This window comes from Hordeum vulgare, chromosome 7H (assembly GCF_904849725.1).
Source record: "Hordeum vulgare subsp. vulgare chromosome 7H, MorexV3_pseudomolecules_assembly, whole genome shotgun sequence".
In the NCBI taxonomy this organism is placed as follows: Eukaryota; Viridiplantae; Streptophyta; class Magnoliopsida; order Poales; family Poaceae; genus Hordeum; species Hordeum vulgare.
In genome coordinates, this window is record NC_058524.1 from 333,237,202 (window position 1) to 333,258,948 (window position 21,747).

Consider the following 21,747-nt stretch of genomic DNA (forward strand, 5'->3'; position numbering starts at 1 on the left):
AACTAAAAAAGAATCTAGCTACCACTAAATACCAAACAATAAAAAATCAACTTCTTCTTGTTTTTTCTCTTCTTCTCCTTCTTATTTTTTTCTTATTCTCTTCTTCTCTTCTTCTTCTCTTCTTCTTTACTTCTTCTCCTTCTTATTTTTTTTCTTCTCTTCTTCTTCTTTTTCTTCTTCTCCTCCTTCTTATTTTTTTCTTCTCCTTTTCTTCTTCTTCTTTTTCTCCTCCTCCTCCTCCTCCTCCTCCTAATCCTCTTCTTCTTCTCCTCTTCTTCTCCTCCTCCTCCTCCTCTTCTCCTCTTCTCCTCCTTCACCTAACTAACCAAGCTAACTAACTAACCTAACTAAAACTACTAACCTAACTAAATCTACCACTAAAATTACTAACAATAACAACTACTAAAACTACTAAAAAATAATAAAACTAGTAAAAAATAATGCGGGTGGGGGGTGGGGGTGGGGGTGTGGGGGCTCACCGAGAGGGGCGGCTGTGGAGGGGCCGGGGTGTTGGGGGTGGCGGGGTGGCGCCGGGGGCGCCAGGGGCGGCCGCGCGACGGTGGTGGGGCAGCGGCAGCGGCAGCGGGGGAGAGGTGGGGAGAGAGAGAGAGGGGCGGCGGCGGGGGCGACAGGGGCGGCAGTGGGGCGCGACAGGGGTGATAGGGCCGGCGACGCGACGTGGGCGGCGGCACGACGGTGGTCCTGGCGGCCGTTACAGAGAGAGGAGCGCGCGGGGTGAGCCGTTACAGAGAAAGAGAGGGGCGGGGTGGGGGGGGGGAAGGAGCCGTTAACGGAGTTAGCGCTTTGCCGTCTGCCGGCGGACGGCAAAGAGTCTAGACTCTTTGCCGTCTGCCTCCGGACTCTTTGCCGTCCGCTAGCAGGCGGCAAAGGTCCGACTCCTGTTTGACCTAGCCACCCCGCGGTTAGCTGGGCCTATCTATATCTTTGTCGTCTGCCCCTGGACTATTTATCGTCCGCTAGCAGACGGCAAAGAGGTGACAGATGGCAAAAAGACTGTATGCCATCAGCCAGTACTGTGCCGTCTGTTTTGCTGAAGCTGACGGCAAAGACACTCTTTGCCATCAGCTAGCAAACGGCAAAGACTAGGCAGATGGCAAAAAACTGTTTTCCAGTAGTGAATGCTGCAATCCGAGTCTTCTTCTTCAGATGAGGAAATGGCCTTAACCTTCAGCGCACGAGGTCTTGAGTAGCTTGGTCCATACACATATCTCTTTTCTTCTTATTGGAATTCACGAGTATTGAGTCCCTCGAGTATATCAGTAGGATCAAGAATTTTGTAGTCTCTTCGTTCTTGAATCATGAGAACCAGTGTGTCAAATCATGGATCAAGAGATCTTAGCAGTTTCTTCACAACTTCATGGTCAGTGATGTCTCGAGCTCCTAGTGCTTGCAGTTCATTTGAGATGTCAGTGAGGCGATCAAAGGTATCTTGGCAGCTTTCATTGTCAAGCCTTTTGGAGCGATTGAAGAGATTGCGAAGAACATTGACATGAGAGACACGCTATGTTGAGACTCCCTCATTGATTTTGGATAGCCTATCCCAGATAAGCTTAGTTGTGCCCAAAGCACTCACTCTGCCATACTGACTTTGCTCAGATGGCCACAAATGATATTCTTCGCTTGCGAGTCAAGTTGCTTGGACTTCTTCACATCAGCGGCTTAGATAGTAGCAGAGATGAAGGGAATATCATTTTCCACAATATACGAGAGATCATTGTCAATAGCTTGAAGATGCATCTCCATCTTGGTCTTCCAGTAGGGAAAGTCCTTTCGTACGGAGGTAGGACATCCTGCAGTAACCTTGATCATACCTACGGTCAATATACAAAAAAATTCCAGGTGGTTAAACCAAAATCGCACAGAACAAGGGAGTACCTTGCTCTGATACTAATTGAAAGTGCGTTATATCGAATTGAGGGGGTGAATAGGCGATTTTTCCAATTTCATCACTGAGAAAATTTCTTGTCAGGAAAGTCCTCAGTCATGAACTAAGTGCAACAGAAATAATAAAGGATCTGGTGTGCAAAACCGATTACAGGAAAGTATTTGATGAGATTTATAAGATTCGGTTTGCACAATTCGCAAGTACAGAGTAAGCAGGTTGATGAAGACATTTGTTGTCAGGAAATGAAAGAGTTTAAGAAATAGGACCTGTAGCTTGATGAAGACATTTGTTGATGACCAAGTTCAAACTACTTGGATAGTTGTATGTCTGGTTCGAAGTGGCTTGGTATTGAAACCAAAGGACACACAGTCCCGGGACACACAGTCCCTACTGTATTCTCCTAGAGCTAAGGACACACAGTCCTCACCCAACACTCGTGGTAAGTCTTCAGGGCAGACTTCCAAACCCTCACAAACTCGGTCTCCCAACGATCCACCATTGACTGATGGATGCTCTAGACCAAGACGCCAAACCGTCCGGAGGATACACAGTCCTCAAAGGGAAAATGCGTCAGTTCCACACAGGAGCAATTTCTTCAGTGATGCTCAATCACTTGGGTTTTTGGTTAGGGTTTGGTGTTTGGGGTATTTCCTCACTTGATGATTTCTCTCGAAGACTCCGAGAAATTTGGGTTGCTCTAAATGACAAGTGCCACTTTCTCTCGGAGCAGCCAACCAACTAGTGGTTGTGGGGCGGCTATTTATAGCCTGGGAGCATCCCGACATGATTTGACATAGATGCCCTTAAATAATATGACCGTTGGGTGGATAAGATCAGTGAGGTGGCGCGTGTCACGTCAACGGTCAGAACTTTCAACTGTGATAGTCCACATGTCTCTAATATTCCTCACTTTGAGGCTTTGGTAGATTTAGGCTTGGGTTGAGCATCATGAGGAAAATTATTCCATAGTTTTACCTCGACCCCCTTTAACAATACGGTGTTCCTATGACTCAAGTGAAAAGAAAATGAAACAGAAAGAATAATACTTCACGCTTCAAAGTCTTCGAAGTGTTTTCTTAAGTACACACCAAATTCCTCATCTTCAATGTCTTCATGAGGAATATCAATTTCATTGGAATTTCTTCGCGATCAAAGTCTTCAAGGAAAGACCAAAGTCTTCATCTGAAGACATACATTTTTAGGGGTCGATATTCATCATATAATTCAAACTCCTCAACGAGTTATAGAGCTTGTGTATACTCACAAACGTATTAGTCCCTTAACCTATAAGTCTTCAAACAAACAAAATCACTATGGGGCACTAGATGCACTTACACTTCTTGAAACACCCATTGATTTTGGTAAGTTCATTACAACATCAATCATGATGGTCTTTAATTTACTGACTGCAAATTAATTATCTCTGGTTTACCCATAGAGATGACATATGGCTATAGAATATCATCTTATACAATATAAGGCATTAGATTGAGATCTCAGCATGTGGTTATTATGTATCAGCATTTCCTGGGATACAATGAACTTAAGGGCAAAGGTTTGAAGATCATTTCAACCTTCAATCCGACATAGCCAGTGATGACGGGATCCTATGGGCATGGAGAACGTGTGGTTAAATATGCCTCAACCGACATGTTTGGAGACTACGAGTAGTCTCTCAGTCTCCTGAGTGGTCAACTTAATTTATGTCAATTCATGACGTTATAATAATAACATAAATATTTTTTCATCATATATTGTGTATCACAATATACTCTATCAGCACTTCGGTACAAATACATTTGTATGTATTCTATATATTTGACAATGATTTTCTTGAGAATCATCATGTCTATATATAGATTTATACATGGGTCAATCTGATGAGAGATCAATTATGCCTTGTGGACATATGCGCCACGAACTCTATACTCAGGGAAGTGAAATGTTTCTATTCTCATTGAGAGAAAAGAGATATTTTAAAATCACTAGACGTGATGAGGTATTTGTTGGCTCAACTTGAGTCATATTTACTATCCCTCTGGTACTCGAGTAATGTCAGGATGCTTTATTCCTTCCTGGTTTAACTCGTACCCTACTAAACTATAGAGGTATTCGTCAAAATAGTTTCCATAGCGAAACTTATGATGAAAACAAAGAGGACTAACTTCTCTGTACCATATGCAATGGATATGGTTGGTGCGTTCTCTATGTATCATGAAGATTGTAGTACATATACTACAAAACCCGTATCATATGTTGCGTACAAGATAGTTTTCCAGAGTGTCTTTTGCATGACAAACTTGGCATTCCCGCCTTGGTCATCGTTGACATTGGGTTGAAACGGAAGCTTTTAGCAATTCCAATAGTTTCTGATTATTGTGATACTAAATTCTAACAACATTTGGATTTTATGTGTACTACAAGTAACACATGGAAGCTAATTTTAAGGCTCACGTACCTTATAGTCTATGCTTAACCACTTAGACTCCTTGAATGCATCAAGTTGAGGTAAGTGTCTCTTCCCATCCATTGACTAGACTATTCAGGTATTCCATGGTTCTTAAAGATATATCTACATGATGGTCTTGAGTGTGTGCTTTATTCACACGGAACCATTGGCTCATTATCCTCACATCGATTTCAAGCAATCCGAATGGTTAACTCTGGGGACCCCAACTCATAAGTCATGATAACCGAAAGAGCGTGCATATTGATCTGAGAGATTAATGCTCACAGAACACATACAAACTGAATAACAAGAGTTCTTAGGGCATATTTCTCCCTAAGTGGTTTTAGTGATTGATGACAATGCATGTGCGGACTAATCGTGTGTATTGAGCATTTCATATATTGATGACTAGGCACAAGACGATTCGATGCCCCTCGGAGTCTTTCGAAGACGGTTGCTTTCTACGTTTCTCTTTGGTGGATTTGAGTTGTTGGAAAGTCATACTATTAAGAGGGGGTCCGCGTCGGAAAGGTTTGGGTGGAATCATCACGCACACATTTATATTGCACCACCTTTCCCTTGCTACAATGAATCTCCAACCTTGTTTTCATGTATGTGCAAAAGGGTCGGCAGTAGTACCGCTGGTGCCAGCGATAGTACTGCTCTAGGGGTGGTAGTAATTTTTTACTACCGCTCCATGGGCGGTACTACCGCCCTCGGGGCGGTAGTAGTTTTTTTAATACCGCTCCATCGTAATTTTTGTGCATCCTTTTCGCTCTACAGTGGTAGGCACGGTAGTATTTTATTACTACCGTGGTTAGTAAGCTGTCGGGCGGTAGTACCGCTCTTAGGAGAGGTAGTACTGCTCCTAGCAGCGGTCATACCACTTGGCTAGTGCAGTTGGTGGGTGGGTAACGATTGGATTGTACCCCCCACTATATGAAGGTGTCTTCTTCCTTGAGAAGATTACCTCTTACCTCTTCCCACTATATAACGGAGGCCAAATCCGATAAGGAAGCGGCTAAATGTACTCGAACTTCTTCCCCTCTTGACAAGAATGGCACGGGAACCTTTGCCTCGGTTCCTCCACCCCCGGTCTATGGAGGACCGGTCCCTACACCGCATATTAACAACCTTGGTGTTGGCGATGCTAGGTCGACACCTATGGGAATCAACGTGAAACCCTTGTGATCGTAGGGCGGGGAAAGATGACATCAAGATCAGAGCTAACGATCATCTCCCGATAAGCCTTTTTACCCAGGTTCGGGCCGCTTACGCGTAAAACCCTATGTCATGCTTGTCTGATCGTAATAAGCATTCTGTTGTTCGTTACAGTGATTGACGATAACCGTCTTCTGGCCAATGTTCCAAGAGTCTAACCCCTTGTGAATGATCTAAGGGCCTCCTTTTATAGGCAAAGGGGTCACCTACAGTGCTCGATGGTAGGTTAACGAGAAGTTATAGTGAACCTAGAGAGGTGCTTATCCATCTACCCCTGTCAGGTGCATTAAATGCACGTCTTGTTCTTTTCAGCAATTTGCTGGGGAAGACATGTGTCCAGGCATTTTGACACCTGGACCCCTGCGTTGGGGCATGCGGAATGGACTGGAACTTGGGTGGCGGTGGCACTATGGAAAGGGCGGTTGCCCTATAGTGCCCAGCCCGTCATCCCGACAAGGGAGCTTGTCGGGGCCTTGGGTCTTCGTCCCGGCAAGGAAGCTTGCTGGGGGCTTCGGTTGTCGTACCGGCAAGGGAGGTTTTCCGAGGCCTTGCACCCGGTGAGTTCATCACGCCCACTAAATGGGCGTGGCCTTGGTTATCTTCCCGGCAAGGCAGGCTTGCCGGGGCCTTGGTAATCTTGGGGGTGCATCTTGTCTGGATCCTGCCACGCCCTGCCGTCTGTGGCACTTTGCGCTCATGCACAAGTCTAGGGCACTAGGAACCCCAGTCTTTAGTGCACCAATAGGAGCCTTCGGGCCTGGGCCACACACGCACGCGGACCGTTGTTGGGCCAGGCCCAAAAAGGTGCATGGGCCTTCGTGGCTGGATCTGTTGGCGGTTGCCTTTCCCCACGCCGCGCATCGGATGCGTGAAGTGGGAGGTCGTGCACGGAGTGGCCTCTCCGCCTCATGAAACGCCTCTACCACGCGTGTTATGGATGGACAAGTGGAAGACGAGGCCTTGAAAGGCGCAATAGTGACTGGGCCCGCCCGGACATGCATTGGCGCATCAGGGCGGTTCTCTGTTCGCCCATGAGCTCGAGCGATATGGCGCGAGGGGTGGTGGCTTCTGGAGCAAGGGAGGCTAGCCCTCGCGCCCTTTCCTATAAATTGGGAGGGTTTGCGAGGGGTTTTTCTCACCCAACTCCCTCTGAATCCACCAATTCCTCGATATTGGCCTTCAGAATCTTCTCCTCTCTGTACGTGGCGCTCGCCCCTAACCATGGTTAGGGGACGAGGTTGGCCACCTTCGGCTGCCAGGGCGGCGAGGGGACCCCGTTCGGATCATGCCACAACTTCTGGGGGTGCCGCGGTAGAAGACGGCCCGAACGCCCGTGGCAGAGGTAGGATGAGGGGCCGCGGTCGCCACAAAGGTCGAGGCCAGGGGAGGCGGAGCGCTACTCCGATGCCTCCGCCTTCCCCGGGGTTTGCTCCTCTGGCGGCCCTCCATGTTTCTTTAGGGGGCCCCACGTGTGCTTCTCGACTGCTGCGAAGGTTGCTCGGGCGACATTGAGAGCTCTGTTTCGAGCGACGGTGACGAGGGGGACGGCGACGGTGAGGTTGTCGGGCCTAGTCACAAGCCCGGGGGAATTGAATCGGATGGCGATTCCCCCGGCTTGGACTGAGTGCTTCCTGCACTGACGTGGCCCGGTCACACGCCTCCCTTGCCTCGGATGGGGGATCTCAACTGGATCCGTCGCCCCGTTCTCGCGGCTTGATGAGGCCGAACCTGCCTCCGCCGGTATAGCGATGGGGGAGCCAGCGTGGATGTACCGTGGGCCTTGCCGCGTCTTCTCTTCATGAACTCCAATTTCTCTGCGTAGGTCGATCCTCGTCAAATGACAGAGTCTTTAGGTTAGGATAACGACGCTATGTAAGAAAAGTCAAATGTATCCATTGAAATGAATGAAAAGACTATTTGCCCTTTCCCGATTCCATTCTTTGTATGATTCGTTTTTGTATAATCTGGGAGCTTGTCGGCAACTACCGGCAAGGCTCCTTACCGCGTTCAGTGCAACCATGCAAATCGCCAAGCACACCTTGAGACGAAATCGGGTGCTATGTAGCCGCTTGCTCTATTGATCAGGTTCGCAATTGTTTGAAGGCGCTCTGTGGCCATTCACAATGTTTGAACGAGTTCGAAACAAAGACAAGGTGCACTGAGCTTTGGGAAGGTCCCAGTATGTGCAAACTCCACACACAAAGATTGGAAACTTTCAAAGGGGAAGCAAAGAATCTATCTACTTCAGATCTGAATTTCTAAGCTTAAAAACTTATCTGATCATGCCGCGGTTGAGGGGCGTTTGAGTCTTTTGCCAGGGCGTCGGAGCTCTCGGTAAGAAGGGAACCACCACTCTCGACGGATTTTTCCTCCAGCAAAGTCTTCTTGTCGACGGTCCTTGACCGTTGTTTGGAGGAAAAGTCATCCAGGGTGTAACCCCTTTGCTTTTCTCTTGCTAGGCTGTGCTTGCGGAACCCCCAAGCGCGTCTTTGGGCGATGATGCGACGCTCTCAGGGGTGCAACACTCGCACTGGAGCGCGCACTGGGGCTTCGGGACCGTGCGGCCCATCCTCAAAGACTATGCATCGCTCCGCGGAGGTGCGTCCACCGGAGTATGCGCTCGGGCCTCTGTGAAGCGCCTAGTCACGCCCTCGACAGCTGCGCATTGGCCCCCGAGCGACGCATCGGCCTGGCAACGCTGCTCTTGGAGCCTTTGCCTCCATGCCCCATGCGTGCGTGTAGCAACGCGCTCGCGCAGGCCTTGTGAAGCCATAGCAGAACAGGGCACCCGCCGCGGAACCCCCTTTCCGGGGGAACGCGGCGTAGCGCCCAAACTTTGATGGAGCCGACGCTAAGTTTGGTCTGATTCAAGCACAACTCCGCACCCCCTACCTGGCGCGCCGAAGATGTAGGCGAAGCTAGGTTGACACCTATGGGAGTCAACGTGAAACACTTGTGATCGTAGGGCGGGGAAACATGACGTCAAGACCAGAGAAAACGATCAACGCCCGACAAGCCTTTTTACCCAGGTTCGGGCCGCTTACGCGTAAAAACCTACGTCCTACTTGTCTGATCGTCTTAAGCATTCTGTTGTTCGTTTCAGTGATTAATGATAACCGTCTTCTAGCCAAAGTTCCAAGAGTCTAACCCCTTGTGAATGAGCCAAGGGCCTCCTTTTATAGGCTAAGGGGTCACCTACAGTGCTCGGTGGTAGGTTCATGAGAAATTACAGTGAACCTAGAGTGGTGGTTATCCGTCTACCGCTGTCAGGTGCATTAAATGCATGTCTTGTCCTTGTAAGCAATGTGCTGGTGAAGACATGTGTCCAGGCGTTTCGACACCTGGACCCCTGCGCTGGTGCATGCGGAATGCGCTGGAACTTGGGGGCGGTGGCACTGTGGCAAGGGCGGTTGCCCTGCAGTGCCGAGCCCGTCATCCCGGCAAGGGAGCATGCCGGGGCCTTGGTCTTCGTCCTGGCAAGGAAGCTTGCCGGGGGCTTCGGTTGTTATCCCGGCACGGGAGGTTTGCCGAGGCCTTGCACCTGGTGAGTTAACCACGGCCACTAAATGGGCATGGCCTTGGTTATCTTCCCGGCAAAGCAGGCTTACCGGGGCCTTGGTATTCTTGGGGGTGCATCTTGTGTGGATCCTGCCACGCCCTGCCGTCAGGAGCTCTTTGCGCCCATGCACAAGTCTGGTGCACTAGGGACCCCAGTCTTTAGTGCACCGACACTTGATCCTCCTCCTAAACTTGTTAAAGGTGATTTTGCTAAGTGGATCTTTTCTGTCAAGTCTCATTTGAATCATAGCTCAACAAATATTTGGAGAATCATCGAACAAGACTATTACCCGCATTATCCATGGAACCTCACTCCAAGAGAAGAGGCGGATAATCAATGCAAACATTCCGCGTTGTTCATTCTTCAATCTGTGGTTCCTCTAGAAGATCTACCTCACTTGCGCCCCTTCACGCGTGCAAAGGATTGTTTGGAGAACATCATGGTGTTGTACAAGGGGAGCTCAAGCATTCAACTGTCTAACTTTGAAGTCGTTCTTGATTAGGCCGATGAATTTGTGATGCTAGAAGATGAGGACCCCCATGATCTCTATCGAAGGGTGGCTGCTTTTGCTGTTGCTCTCCAAGACCACGGGAGCAAAGATACGGATGACACTTGGATCAAGCGCAAATTTCTCAAGGCCATCATGCCATTCAACAAAGCCATGTCCTCCGTCATTCGTCGAAGACCAGATTTCCACTCCTTGACCTCAGGCGAAGTGTTGGATGAGTTCATTGCTACGGATATTATGAACAAGACCGCTGACAATGCTCTTGCTCGGATTCGACCGAAGACAGCCTCACCCAACCTTGCTTTGAGAACCAAGGCCATTGTTGATGAAGAAGAAGAGGAAGAAGATGACTTCCCAAAAGACACTAAGTATGCTTATCAGGAGCACATGGCTCTTGCTTCAAGGCAGTATGGGGCCAACAAGAGAAACTCAGAGCCCAACTTCTCCAAGAATAACTCAAGTGTCTCCAAGAACAAGCAACGTGTTCGTACATGCTACAACTACGGCAATGCGAGTCACTTTGTGCTAGATTGCCCTCATGAGAAGAGGGAAGACAACAGGGGCAAGATCATTTGCAAGGACAAAGCCAAGTCCTTCCCAAGCAAGAACACATTTACCAAGAAGACTCCTCCAAGAGGTTTGGTGGCCCATGAAGAGTACCCCTCCGATGATGACGAAGACGATACAGGTCATGAGGGGATGGTAACGTCTACCTGGCCATTGCCACTTCCTCCCCTAAGGTGTCTCTCTTCGGTGCCAACAACGAGAACCACATCACCAAGTGCCTCATGGCTAAGGGTATCAATAAGGTAATCCCCAACATCAAGACCACTCTCACAACCTCTCCTTCTTTGTTAGACTATGTTGATAATAGTGAGGTAGTGGAGCTTGATGAGAATGAGTTTGACAAATTCCTCTGTAAGATCAAAGGTGAAGCCAAGAAACACTTTGTTGCTCTCTTGGAACAACTTGTGAGGCCAATGATCTTATTGAGACTCATGACGATACTATCTCCAAGTTGCAAGAACATAGTCGTGATTATGCAGATGGGATAGCAGAACTATCCATTGCTCTAGAAGAATAGTGTGGTCTTCGTTTGGCTCTTGAGGAGTCACACAAAGTTGATCATGCTAAATTGCAAAAAGATCTTGATCATGTTGTTGTTCTTAATCGCGTGCTTAAATCTTAGAAAGTTGCACTCGGGATTGGCAAGTATACACTCAAGGAAGAATTTGACATACTTACAAGGCCCACAAGATCTTGAAAGGTTATCATCTCTCTCTTAAGGAGTCTGATGATCAACTCCAAGTAAAAGTAACCAAGGAAATTTCTACTTGTCCTCCATTTCTTCTTATTTATAATACTTGTGCTACTAACCCTTGTTGTGAGAATGTGCATCTTGTGGAGGAGAATGCCAAGTTGAAAGAACAACTTGAAAAGGGCATTGTGACATGCGTCCAAGGTGAGAAGAATCTAAATGAACTTTTGAGTAATCAAAAGGAAGTTGCAAGAAAGAAAGGACTTGGGTTTGCACCCAAGTCTAAGAAGAAAAAGAAAAACATGACCGAGCTATCTTCCACTCTCAAGGACATCTTTGCCAAAGAGGGTGAGAGTACTCATAAGAAGATGAAGAACAAGGAAGGGGGTGACATTGCCAAGAAGGGCAAAACCACCTCCACCAACACTGCCGGCGATTTTAACCCTTCTTATGTTTTATGCCGTGCTAGTGATGGGCATGATCATCCCAAATTTATTGGTCCCCATTATGAGTACATTGAATGGGCTATTTGAATTCCTAAGACCCTTGTTTCTAACATCAAAGGACACACTCAAAAATGGGTACCTAAATGTTCGGGAACGTGATACGGGAAACAAAAAATTTCCTACGCGCACGAAGACCTATCATGGTGATGTCCATCTACGAGAGGGGATTTGGATCTACGTACCCTTGTAGATCGCACAACAGGAAGCGTTAAGAAACGCGGTGGATTTAGTGGAACGTCCTCACGTCCCTTGATCCGCCCCATGAACCGTCCCACGAACCGTCCCGCGATCCGTCCCAAGATCCGCTCCGATCTAGTGCCGAACAGACGGCACCTCCGCGTTCAGCACACGTAGAGTTTGACGATGATATCGGCCTTCTTGATCCAGCAAGAGAGACGGAGAGGTAGATGAGTTCTCCGGCAGCGTGACAGCGCTTCGGAGGTTGGTGGTGATCTATCTCAGCAGGGCTCTGCCCGAGCTCCGCAGAAATACGATCTAGAGGATAAACCGTGGAGGTATGTGGTCGGGCTGCCGTGGCTAAGTTGTCTCAAATCATCCCTAATACCTCAGTATATATAGGAGGGAGGGGGAGGGACCTTCCTTGAGGCTCAAGAGAGCCCCAAGGGGTGGGCAGAAGCAAGGGGGGGAGTCCTCCCCCTCAAATCCTAGTCCAACTAGGATTGGAAGGTGGAGTCCTTCTCCACTTTCCTACTTCCCCTTTTTTTTCTTTTTCCTTTGATTCCTGCGCATAGGGCCACTTGGGCTGTCCCACCAGCCCACTAATGGCTGGTGCGGCACCCCTAAGGCCTATGGGATTCCCCCGGGTGGGCTGCCCCCCCCCCCCCCCACGGTGAACATCCGGAACCCATTCGTCACTCCCGGTACATTCCCGGTAATGTCCGAAAACTTTTTGGTAATCAAATGAGGTCATCCTATATATCAATCTTCGTTTCCGGACCATTCCAGAAACCCTCGTGACGTCCGCGATCTCCTCCGGGACTCCGAACAACATTCGGTAACCAACCATATAACTCAAATACGCATAAAACTTCGCCTAACCTTAAGAATGCAGACCCTGCGGGTTCGAGAACTATGTAGACATGACCCGAGGGACTCCTCGGTCAATATCCAATAGCGGGACCTGGGGGCCCATATTGGATCCTACATACTCTACGAAGATCTTATCGATTGAACCTCAGTGCCAAGGATTCATATAATCCCGTATGTCATTCCCTTTGTCCTTCGGTATGTTACTTGCCCGAGATTCGATCGTCAGTATCCTCATACCTATTTCAGTCTCGTTTACCGGCAAGTCTCTTTACTCATTCCGTAATACAAGATCTCGCGACTTACACTAAGTCACATTGCTTGGAAGGCTTGTGTGTGATGTTGTATTACCGAGTGAGCCCCGAGATACCTCTCCGTCACACGGAGTGACAAGTCCAGTCTTGATCCATACTAACTCAACGGGCACCTTCGGAGATACCTGTAGAGCATCTTTATAGTCACCCAGTTACGTTGTGATGTTTGATACACACAAGGCATTCCTCCGGTGCCAGTGAGTTATATGATCTCATGGTCACAGGAATAAATACTTGACACGCAAAAAATAGTAGAAACAAAATGACACGATCAACATGCTACATTCATTAGTTTGGGTCTAGTCCATCACATGATTCACTCAATGATGTGATCCAGTTATCAAGCAACAACACCTTGTACATAGTCAGAAAACCTTGACGATCCTTGATCAACTGGCTAGCCAACTAGAGGCTTGCTACGGACAGTGTTTTGTCTATGTATCCACACATGTATCTAAGTCTTCATTCAACACAATTATAGCATGGATAATAAACGATTATCTTGATACAGGAATTATAATAATAACTTATTTATCATTGCCTCTAGGGCATAATTCCAACAGTCTCCCACCTACACTAGAGTCAATAATCTAGTCCTCACATCATCATGCGAATTACATTGTAATAAATCTAACACCCATACAGTTGTGGTGTTGATCATGCTTTGCCCGTGGACGTGGTTTAGTCGGCTGGTCTGCCACATTCAGATCCGTGTGCACTTTGCAGATATTCATGTCCTCCTCCTCGACATAGTCGTGGATGAGGTTGAAGCGTCGTTTGATGTGTCTGGTCTTCTTGTGAAACCATGGTTCCTTTGCTAAGGCAATGGCACCCATGTTGTCACAAAACAGGGTTATTGGATTCAGTGCGCTCGGCACCACTCCAAGATCCGTCATGAACTGCTTCATCCAAACACCCTCCTTAGTTGCCTCCGAGGCAGCCATGTACTCCGCTTCACATGTAGAATCAGCTACGACGCTTTGCTTGGAATTGCGCCAGCTTACCGCACCCCCATTAAGAATAAATACGTATCCGATCTGCGACTTAGAGTCATCCAGATCTATGTCAAAGCTTGCATTGACGTAACCTTTTACGGCGAGCTCTTTGTCACCTCCATATACGAGAAACATCTCCTTAGTCCTTTTCAGGTACTTCAGGATATTCTTGACCGTCGTCTAGTTATCCACTCTTGGATTACTCTGGAACCTGCCGGCCATACTTATGGCCAGGCTAACATCCGGCCTAGTGCATAGCATTGCATACATGATAGAACCTAAGGCTGAAGCGTAGGGGACGGAACTCATTGTCTTTCTATCGTCCTCAGTTGCTGGGCACTGAGTCTTACTCAATTTTATATGTTGTAATACTGGCAAGAACCCTTTCTTGGACTGATCCATTTTGAACTTTTTCAAAACTTTATCAAGGTATGTGCTTTGTGAAAGTCCTATGAGGCGTTTCGATCTAGCCCTATAGATCTTAATGCCTAGAATGTAAGCAGCTTCTCCTAGGTCCTTCATAGAGAAACTTTTATTCAAGTAACCTTTTCTGCTCTCCAAAAGATTCACGTTGTTTCCAATCAGCAATATGTCATCCACATATAATATTAGAAACGCCACAGAGCTCCCAGTCACTTTCTTGTAAATACAAGATTCTCCAACCACTTGTATAAACCAAAATGCTTTGATCACCTCATCAAAGCATTTATTCCAACTCCGAGATGCTTGCACCAGTCCATAAATGGATCGCTGGACCTTGCACACTTTGTTAGCATTTTTAGGGTCGACAAAACCTTCGGGTTGCATCATATACAACTCTTCCTTAAGGAGACCATTAAGGAACACCGTTTTGACATCCATCTGCCAGATTTCATAATCGAAATATGCATCTATTGCTAACATGATTCGGACAGACTTAAGCATCGCTACGGGTGAGAATGTCTCATCGTAGTCAATTCCTTGAACTTGTGAAAAACCCTTTGCCAAAGGTCGAGCTTTATAAACGGTCACATTACCGTCAGCATCCGTCTTCCTTTTAAAGATCCATTTCTTCTGAATAGCCTTCCGGCCTTCAGGTAGTACTTCCAAAGTCCACACTTTTTTTTCATACATAGATCCTATCTCGGACTTCATGGCCTCCAGCCATTTGTTGGAATCCGGGCCCACCATTGCTTCTTCATAATTCGCAGGCCCATTGTTGTCCAACAACATAATTGACAAGACAGGATTACCGTACCACTCTGGAGGAATACGCAGTCACGTCGACCTGCGAGGTCCGATAGGAACTTGATCCGGAGTTTCATGATCATCACCATTAACTTCCTCCTCAACCGGCGTCGCAACGACTTGGGTTTCCCCTTGCCCTGCGCCACCATCTAGAGGGATGAGAGGTTCGACAACCTCATCAAGTTCTATCTTCCTCCCACTCAATTCTCTCGAGAGCAACTCCTTCTCGAGAAAAGCTCCGTTCTTAGCAACAAACACTTTGCCCTTGGATTTGAGATAGAAGGTATACCCAACTGTCTCTTTTGGGTAACCTATGAAGACACACTTTTCCGCTTTGGGTTCCAGCTTTTCAGGCTGAAGCTTTTTGACATAAGCATCACATCCCCAAACTTTAAGAAACGACAACTTTGGTCTTTTGCCATACCACAACTGATATGGTGTTGTCTCAACGGATTTCGACGGTGCCCTATTTAAACTGAATGCAGCTGTTTCTAATGCATAACCCCAAAACGATAACGGCAAATCGGTAAGAGACATCATATGTCGCACCATCTCTAATAAAGTACGATTACGATGTTTGGACACACCATTACGCTGTGGTGCTCCAAGCGGTGTCAACTGTGAAACAATTCCACATTGTCTTAAGTGAGCACCAAACTCGAAACTCAGATATTCACCCCCATGATCAGACCATAGGAACTTGATCTTCTTGGTACGATGATTTTCGACTTCACTCTGAAATTGTCTGAACTTTTCAAATGTTTCAGACTTGTGATTCATCAAGTAGACATAACCATATCTACTCGAATCGTCAGTGAACGTGAGAAAATAATGATATCCGCCGCGTGCCTCCACACTCATCGGACCACACACATCGATATGTATGATTTCCAACAAGTCACTTGCACGCTCCATTGTTCCAGAGAACGGAGTTTTAGTCATCTTGCTCATGAGGCATGGTTCCCACGTGTCAAGTGAATCAAAGTCAAGTGACTCCAAAATCCATCGGTATGGAGTTTCTTCATGGGCTTTACACCAATATGACCTAATTGGCAGTGCCATAAAAACATGGCGCTATCATTGTTAACTCTAACTCTTTTGGTCTCAATGTTATGTATATGTGGATTATCACTATCAAGATTCAATATGAACAATCCGCTCACATTGGGTGCATGACCATAAAAGATATTACTCATTGACATAGAACAACCATTATTCTCTGACTTAAACGAGTAACCGTCTCACAATAAACAAGATCCAGATATAATGTTCATGCTTAACGTAGGCACTAAATAACATTTATTTAAGTTCATAACTAATCCTGATGGTAACTGAAGTGAAACTGTGCCGACGGCGATTGCATCAACCTTGGAACCATTTCCCACGCGCATCATCACTTCATCCTTCGCCAGCATTCGCTTATTCCATAGTTCCTGTTTCGAGTTGCAAATATGACCAACAGAACCGGAATCGAATACCCAGGCACTACTACGAGAGCTGGTTAAGTACACATCAATAACATGTATATCGAATATACCTGATTTTTCTTTGGCCGCCTTCTTATCAGCCAGATACTTGGGGTAGTTACGCTTCCAGTGACCCATACCCTTGCAATAATAGCACTCCGTTTCAGGGTTAGGTCCAGGTTTGGGCTTCTTCGTCGGATTGGCAACACGCTTGCCGCTCTTCTTTGAATTACCCTTCTTTCCTTTGTCGTTTCTCTTGAAACTAGTGGTCTTATTCACCATCAACACTTGCTGCTCTTTACGGAGTTCTGACTCTACGACTTTCAGCATCGTGAATAACTCGCCGGGTGACTTGTTCATCCCTTGCATGTTATAGTTCAACACAAAGCTCTCATAGCTTGGTGGCTGTGATTGAATAATTCTATCAGTGATAGCCTGTTGCGGGAGTTCAATCCCCAGCTCAGCCAGACGGTTTGAGTACCCAGACATTTTGAGCACATGTTCACTGACACACGAGTTCTCCTCCATCTTGCAAGCATAGAATTTATCGGAGGTCTCATACCTCTCGATCCGGGCGTTCTTCTGAAAGATAAACTTCAACTCCTGGAACATCTCATATGCTCCATGATGCTCAAAGCGACGTTGAAGTCCCGGCTCTAAGCCATACAAGACTACACATTGAACTACTGAGTAGTCCTCCTTGCGTGCTAACCAAGCATTCTTAGCATCTTGGTCAGTCGCGGCGGGTGGTTCATCTCCTAGTGCAGAATTATGGACATAATCCTTCTTCCCAGCTTGCAGGAGCAACTTAAGATTATGAGCCTAGTCTACAAAGTTGCTTCCATCATCTTTCAACTTAGCTTTCTCTAGGTACGTATTAAAATTCAGGGTGACTGTTGCGTGAGCCATTGATCTACAAAAAAAAATATTTTCAAAGTGGACTTAGACTATGTACAAGATTATTAGAGTTTAACTAATCAAATTACTTGCTAAACTCCCACTCCAAAAGTACATCTCTCTAGTCATTTGAGTGGTTCATTATCCAATTCCACTAGCTCAAGTCTGATCATCAAGTGAGTTGAGGATAGTTTCAGTGGTAAGCATCCCTATGCTAATCATATCAACTATATGATTCATGATCGACCTTTTGGTGTCATGTGTTCCGAGGCCATGTCTTCACATGCTAGGCTCGTCAAGCTGAACCCGAGTGTTCCGCGTGTGCAACTGTTTTGCACCCGTTGTATGTGAACGTTGAGTCTATCACACCCGATCATCACATGGTGTCTCAAAACGATGAACTGTAGCAATGGTGCACAACCGGGGAGAACAAAATTTCGTCTTGAAATTTTAGTGAGAGATCACATCATAATGCTTACCGTCGTTCTAAGAAAAATAAGGTGCATAAAAGGCTTAACATCACATGCAATTCATAAGTGACATGATATGGCCATCATCATGTGCTTCTTGATCTCCATCACCAAAGCACCGGCATGATCTACTTTTCATCGGCGCCACACCATGATCTCCATCAACGTGTCGCCATCGGGCTTGTTGTGCGACTCATTCTATTACTACTAAAGCTATGTCCTAACAATATAGTAAACGCATCTGCAAGCACAAACATTAGTTTAAAGACAACCCTATGGCTCCTGCCGGTTGTCGTACCATTGACGTGCAAGTCGATATTAACTATTACAACATGATCATCTCATACATCCAATATATCACATCACATTGTCGGCCATATCACATCACAAGCATACCTTGCAAAAACAAGTTAGATGTCCTCTAATTGCTGTTGCATGTTTTACATGGTGACCATTGGTATCTAGTAGGATCGCATCTTACTTACGCAAACACCACAACGGAGATGTATGAATTGCTATTTAACCTCTCTCCAAGGACCTCCTCGGTCAAATCCGATTCAACTAAAGTTGGAGAAACCGACACTCGCGAGTCATCTTTGAGCAACGGGGTTGCTCGTAGCGATGAAACCAGTCTCTCGTAAGCGTACGAGTAATGTCGGTCCGAGCAGCTTCGATCCAACAATACCGTGGAATGAAGAAAAGACTAAGGAGGGCAGCAAATCGCACATCACCGCCCACAAAAACTTTTGTGTTCTACTCGAGATGACATCTACGCATGAACCTTGCTCATGATGCCATTGTTGGGGAACGTGGTACGGGAAACAAAAATTTTCCTACGCGCACGAAGACCTATCATGGTGATGTCCATCTACGAGAGGGGATTTGGATCTACGTACCCTTGTAGATCGCACATCAGGAAGCATTAAGAAACGCGGTTGATGTAGTGGAACGTCCTCACGTCCCTCGATCCGCCCCGCGAACCATCCCACGAACCGTCCCGCGATCCGTCCCACGATCCGCTCCGAGCTAGTGCCGAACGGACGGCACCTCCGCGTTCAGCACACGTACAACTCGACGATGAGCTCGGCCTTCTTGATCCATCAAGAGAGATAGAGAGGTAGATGAGTTCTCCGGCAACGTGATGGCGCTCCGGAGGTTGGTGGTGATCTATCCCAGCAGGGCTCCACCCGAGCTCCACAGAAATACGATCTAGAGGAAAAACCGTGGAGGTATGTGGTCGGGCTGCCGTGGCAAAGTTGTCTCAAATCAGCCCTAATACCTCAGTGTATATAGGACGGAGGGGGAGAGACCTACCTTGAGGCTCAAGAGAGCCCCAAGGGGTCGACTGAAGCAAGGGGGGAGTCCTCCCCCTCCAATCATAGTCCAACTAGGATTGGAAGGTGGAGTCCTTCTCCACTTTCCCACTTCCCCCTTTTTTTCCTTTTTTTCTTGTGCATAGGGCCTCTTGGGCTGTCCCACCAGCCCACTAAGGGCTGGTGCGGCACCCCTAAGGCCTATGGGCTTCCCCCGGGTGGGCTGGCCCCCCCGGTGAACATCCCGAACCCATTCGTCACTCCCGGTACATTCCAGGTAATGTCCGAAAACTTTCCAGTAATCAAATGAGGTCATCCTATATATCAATCTTCGTTTCCGCACCATTCCGGAAACCCTCGTGACATCATTGATCTCATCCGGGACTCCGAACAACATACGATCACCAACCATATAACTCAAATACTCATAAAACATCGCCTAACCTTAAGTGTGCAGACCCTACGAGTTCGAGAACTATGTAGACATGACCCGAGGGACTCTCGGTCAATATCCAATACCGGGTCCTGGATGCCCATATTGGATCCTACATATTCTACGAAGATCTCATCGATCGAACCTCGGTGCCAAGGATTCATATAATACCGTAGGTCATTCCCTTTGTCCTTCGGTATGTTACTTCCCCGAGATTCGATCGTCAGTATCCGCATACCTATTTCAATCTCATTTACCGGCAAGTATCTTTACTCGTTCCGTAATACAAGATCCCGCGACTTACACTAAGTCACATTGCTTGCAAGGCTTGTGTGTGATGTTGTATTACCGAGTGGGCCCCGAGATACCTCTTCGTCACACGGAGTGATAAATCCCAGTCTTGATCCATACTAACTCAACGGGCACCTTCGGAGATACCTGTAGAGCATCTTTATAATCACCCAGTTACATTGTGACATTTGATACACACAAGGCATTCCTCCAGTGCCAATGAGTTATATGATCTCATGGTCATAGCAATAAATACTTGACACGCAGAAAACAGTAACAACAAAATGACACGATCAATGTGCTACGTTCATTAGTTTGGGTCTAGTCCATCACATGATTCACTCAATGATGTGATCCTGTTATCAAGCAACAACACCTTGTACATAGTCAGAAGACCTTGGCTATCCTTGATCAACTCGCTAGCCAACTAAAGGCTTGCTAGGGACAGTGTTTTGTCTATGTATCCACACATGTGTCTAAGTCTTCATTCAACACCATTATAGCATGGATAATAAACAATTATCTTGATACAGGAATTATAATAATAACTTATTTATCATTGCCTCTAGGGCATAATTCCAACATTAAATCTGAGCATTGATCTCTTGCAGGAGTTTGCTTCCGGTGGAGTGTCATGGTTGCTCGATAGTGGAGCAACAAATCATATAACCGAGAGCAAGGACTTGGTGGTGGATGTGCATGCAATTCCATCTATGCCCACCCATGTCCAATTTGCTGATGCCTCAACTTCTAAGGTACTGGGGTTTGGCAAGGTGGTCATCACTCAAGATTTATAATTTGCTTTCCGTTCGTGAGCTTGCAATTATGGGCTTCGCCACATTCTTTAATCTTGATACCGTGTCCCTTTTGTGGAGCAAGACTCTTAAAGTAGCCTTTGTTGGACATGTCGAGAATGATCTCTATGTGGAGAAATTTTTGGAGCGACCTACTAAGACCGCGAGTTGTATAATGGCTAAAGATGATGTGGGTTGGCTATGGCATCACCGGCTAGCTCATGTCAATATGAGATCTTTGCAAAGTCTCCTCAAAGGGAACCATGTTCGTGGACTAACAAATGTGAGTTTTGCCAGAGATCATGCTTGTAGTGCTTGTATTGAAGGAAAGCTTCATGAAACAGCTCACCGTCCCACAACTATCATCTACTCTAAAAGGCCTTTGGAACTTCTTCACATAGAACTCTTTGTCCTCCATCTTTTGATAGTTTTGGGGGAATAAATTATTGCTTGGTGATTGCGGATGACTACTCAAGATACGCTTGGTATATTTCTTCAAGAGGAAGAGAGAGACTCAACAAACTGTCATTGACTTTGTTAATGAAGCTCAACGTGAACATGAAGCAAAGATATTGATGATTAGAAGTGACAACGGCACTGAGTTCAAGAACTACACCTTAAATGAGTTCCTTAGTGACGAGGGGATCAAGCATCAATATTCAGCACCCTATACCCTCCAACAGAACGGTGTGGCGGAAAGGAAGAACTGGATGTTGATGGACGTGGCAAGAAACTTGATGGCGGAATTCAAATCTCCTTACAACTTTTGGGCCGAAGCCATGAGCACCGCATGTCATGCATCCAGTCGGCTCTACCTCTGCAAAGGCTTGAACAAGACTCCCTATGAGATTCTTAACAGGAACAAGCCCAATCGGAAGTACTTTTGGGTGTTCGGTTGTACATGTTTCATACTCAAGAAAACAACTCGTTTGCCTAAATTCGAAGCTAGAGATCAAGAGGGCATATTTGTTGGTTCTGCTACAAACTCTCATGCTTACCGTGTTCTCAACAAGTCCACATACTCATTGAGGAGACGTGTCACGTGAGGTTTGATGAAAATAATGGCTCCCAAGTGGAGCAAAGTGGTCTTTGT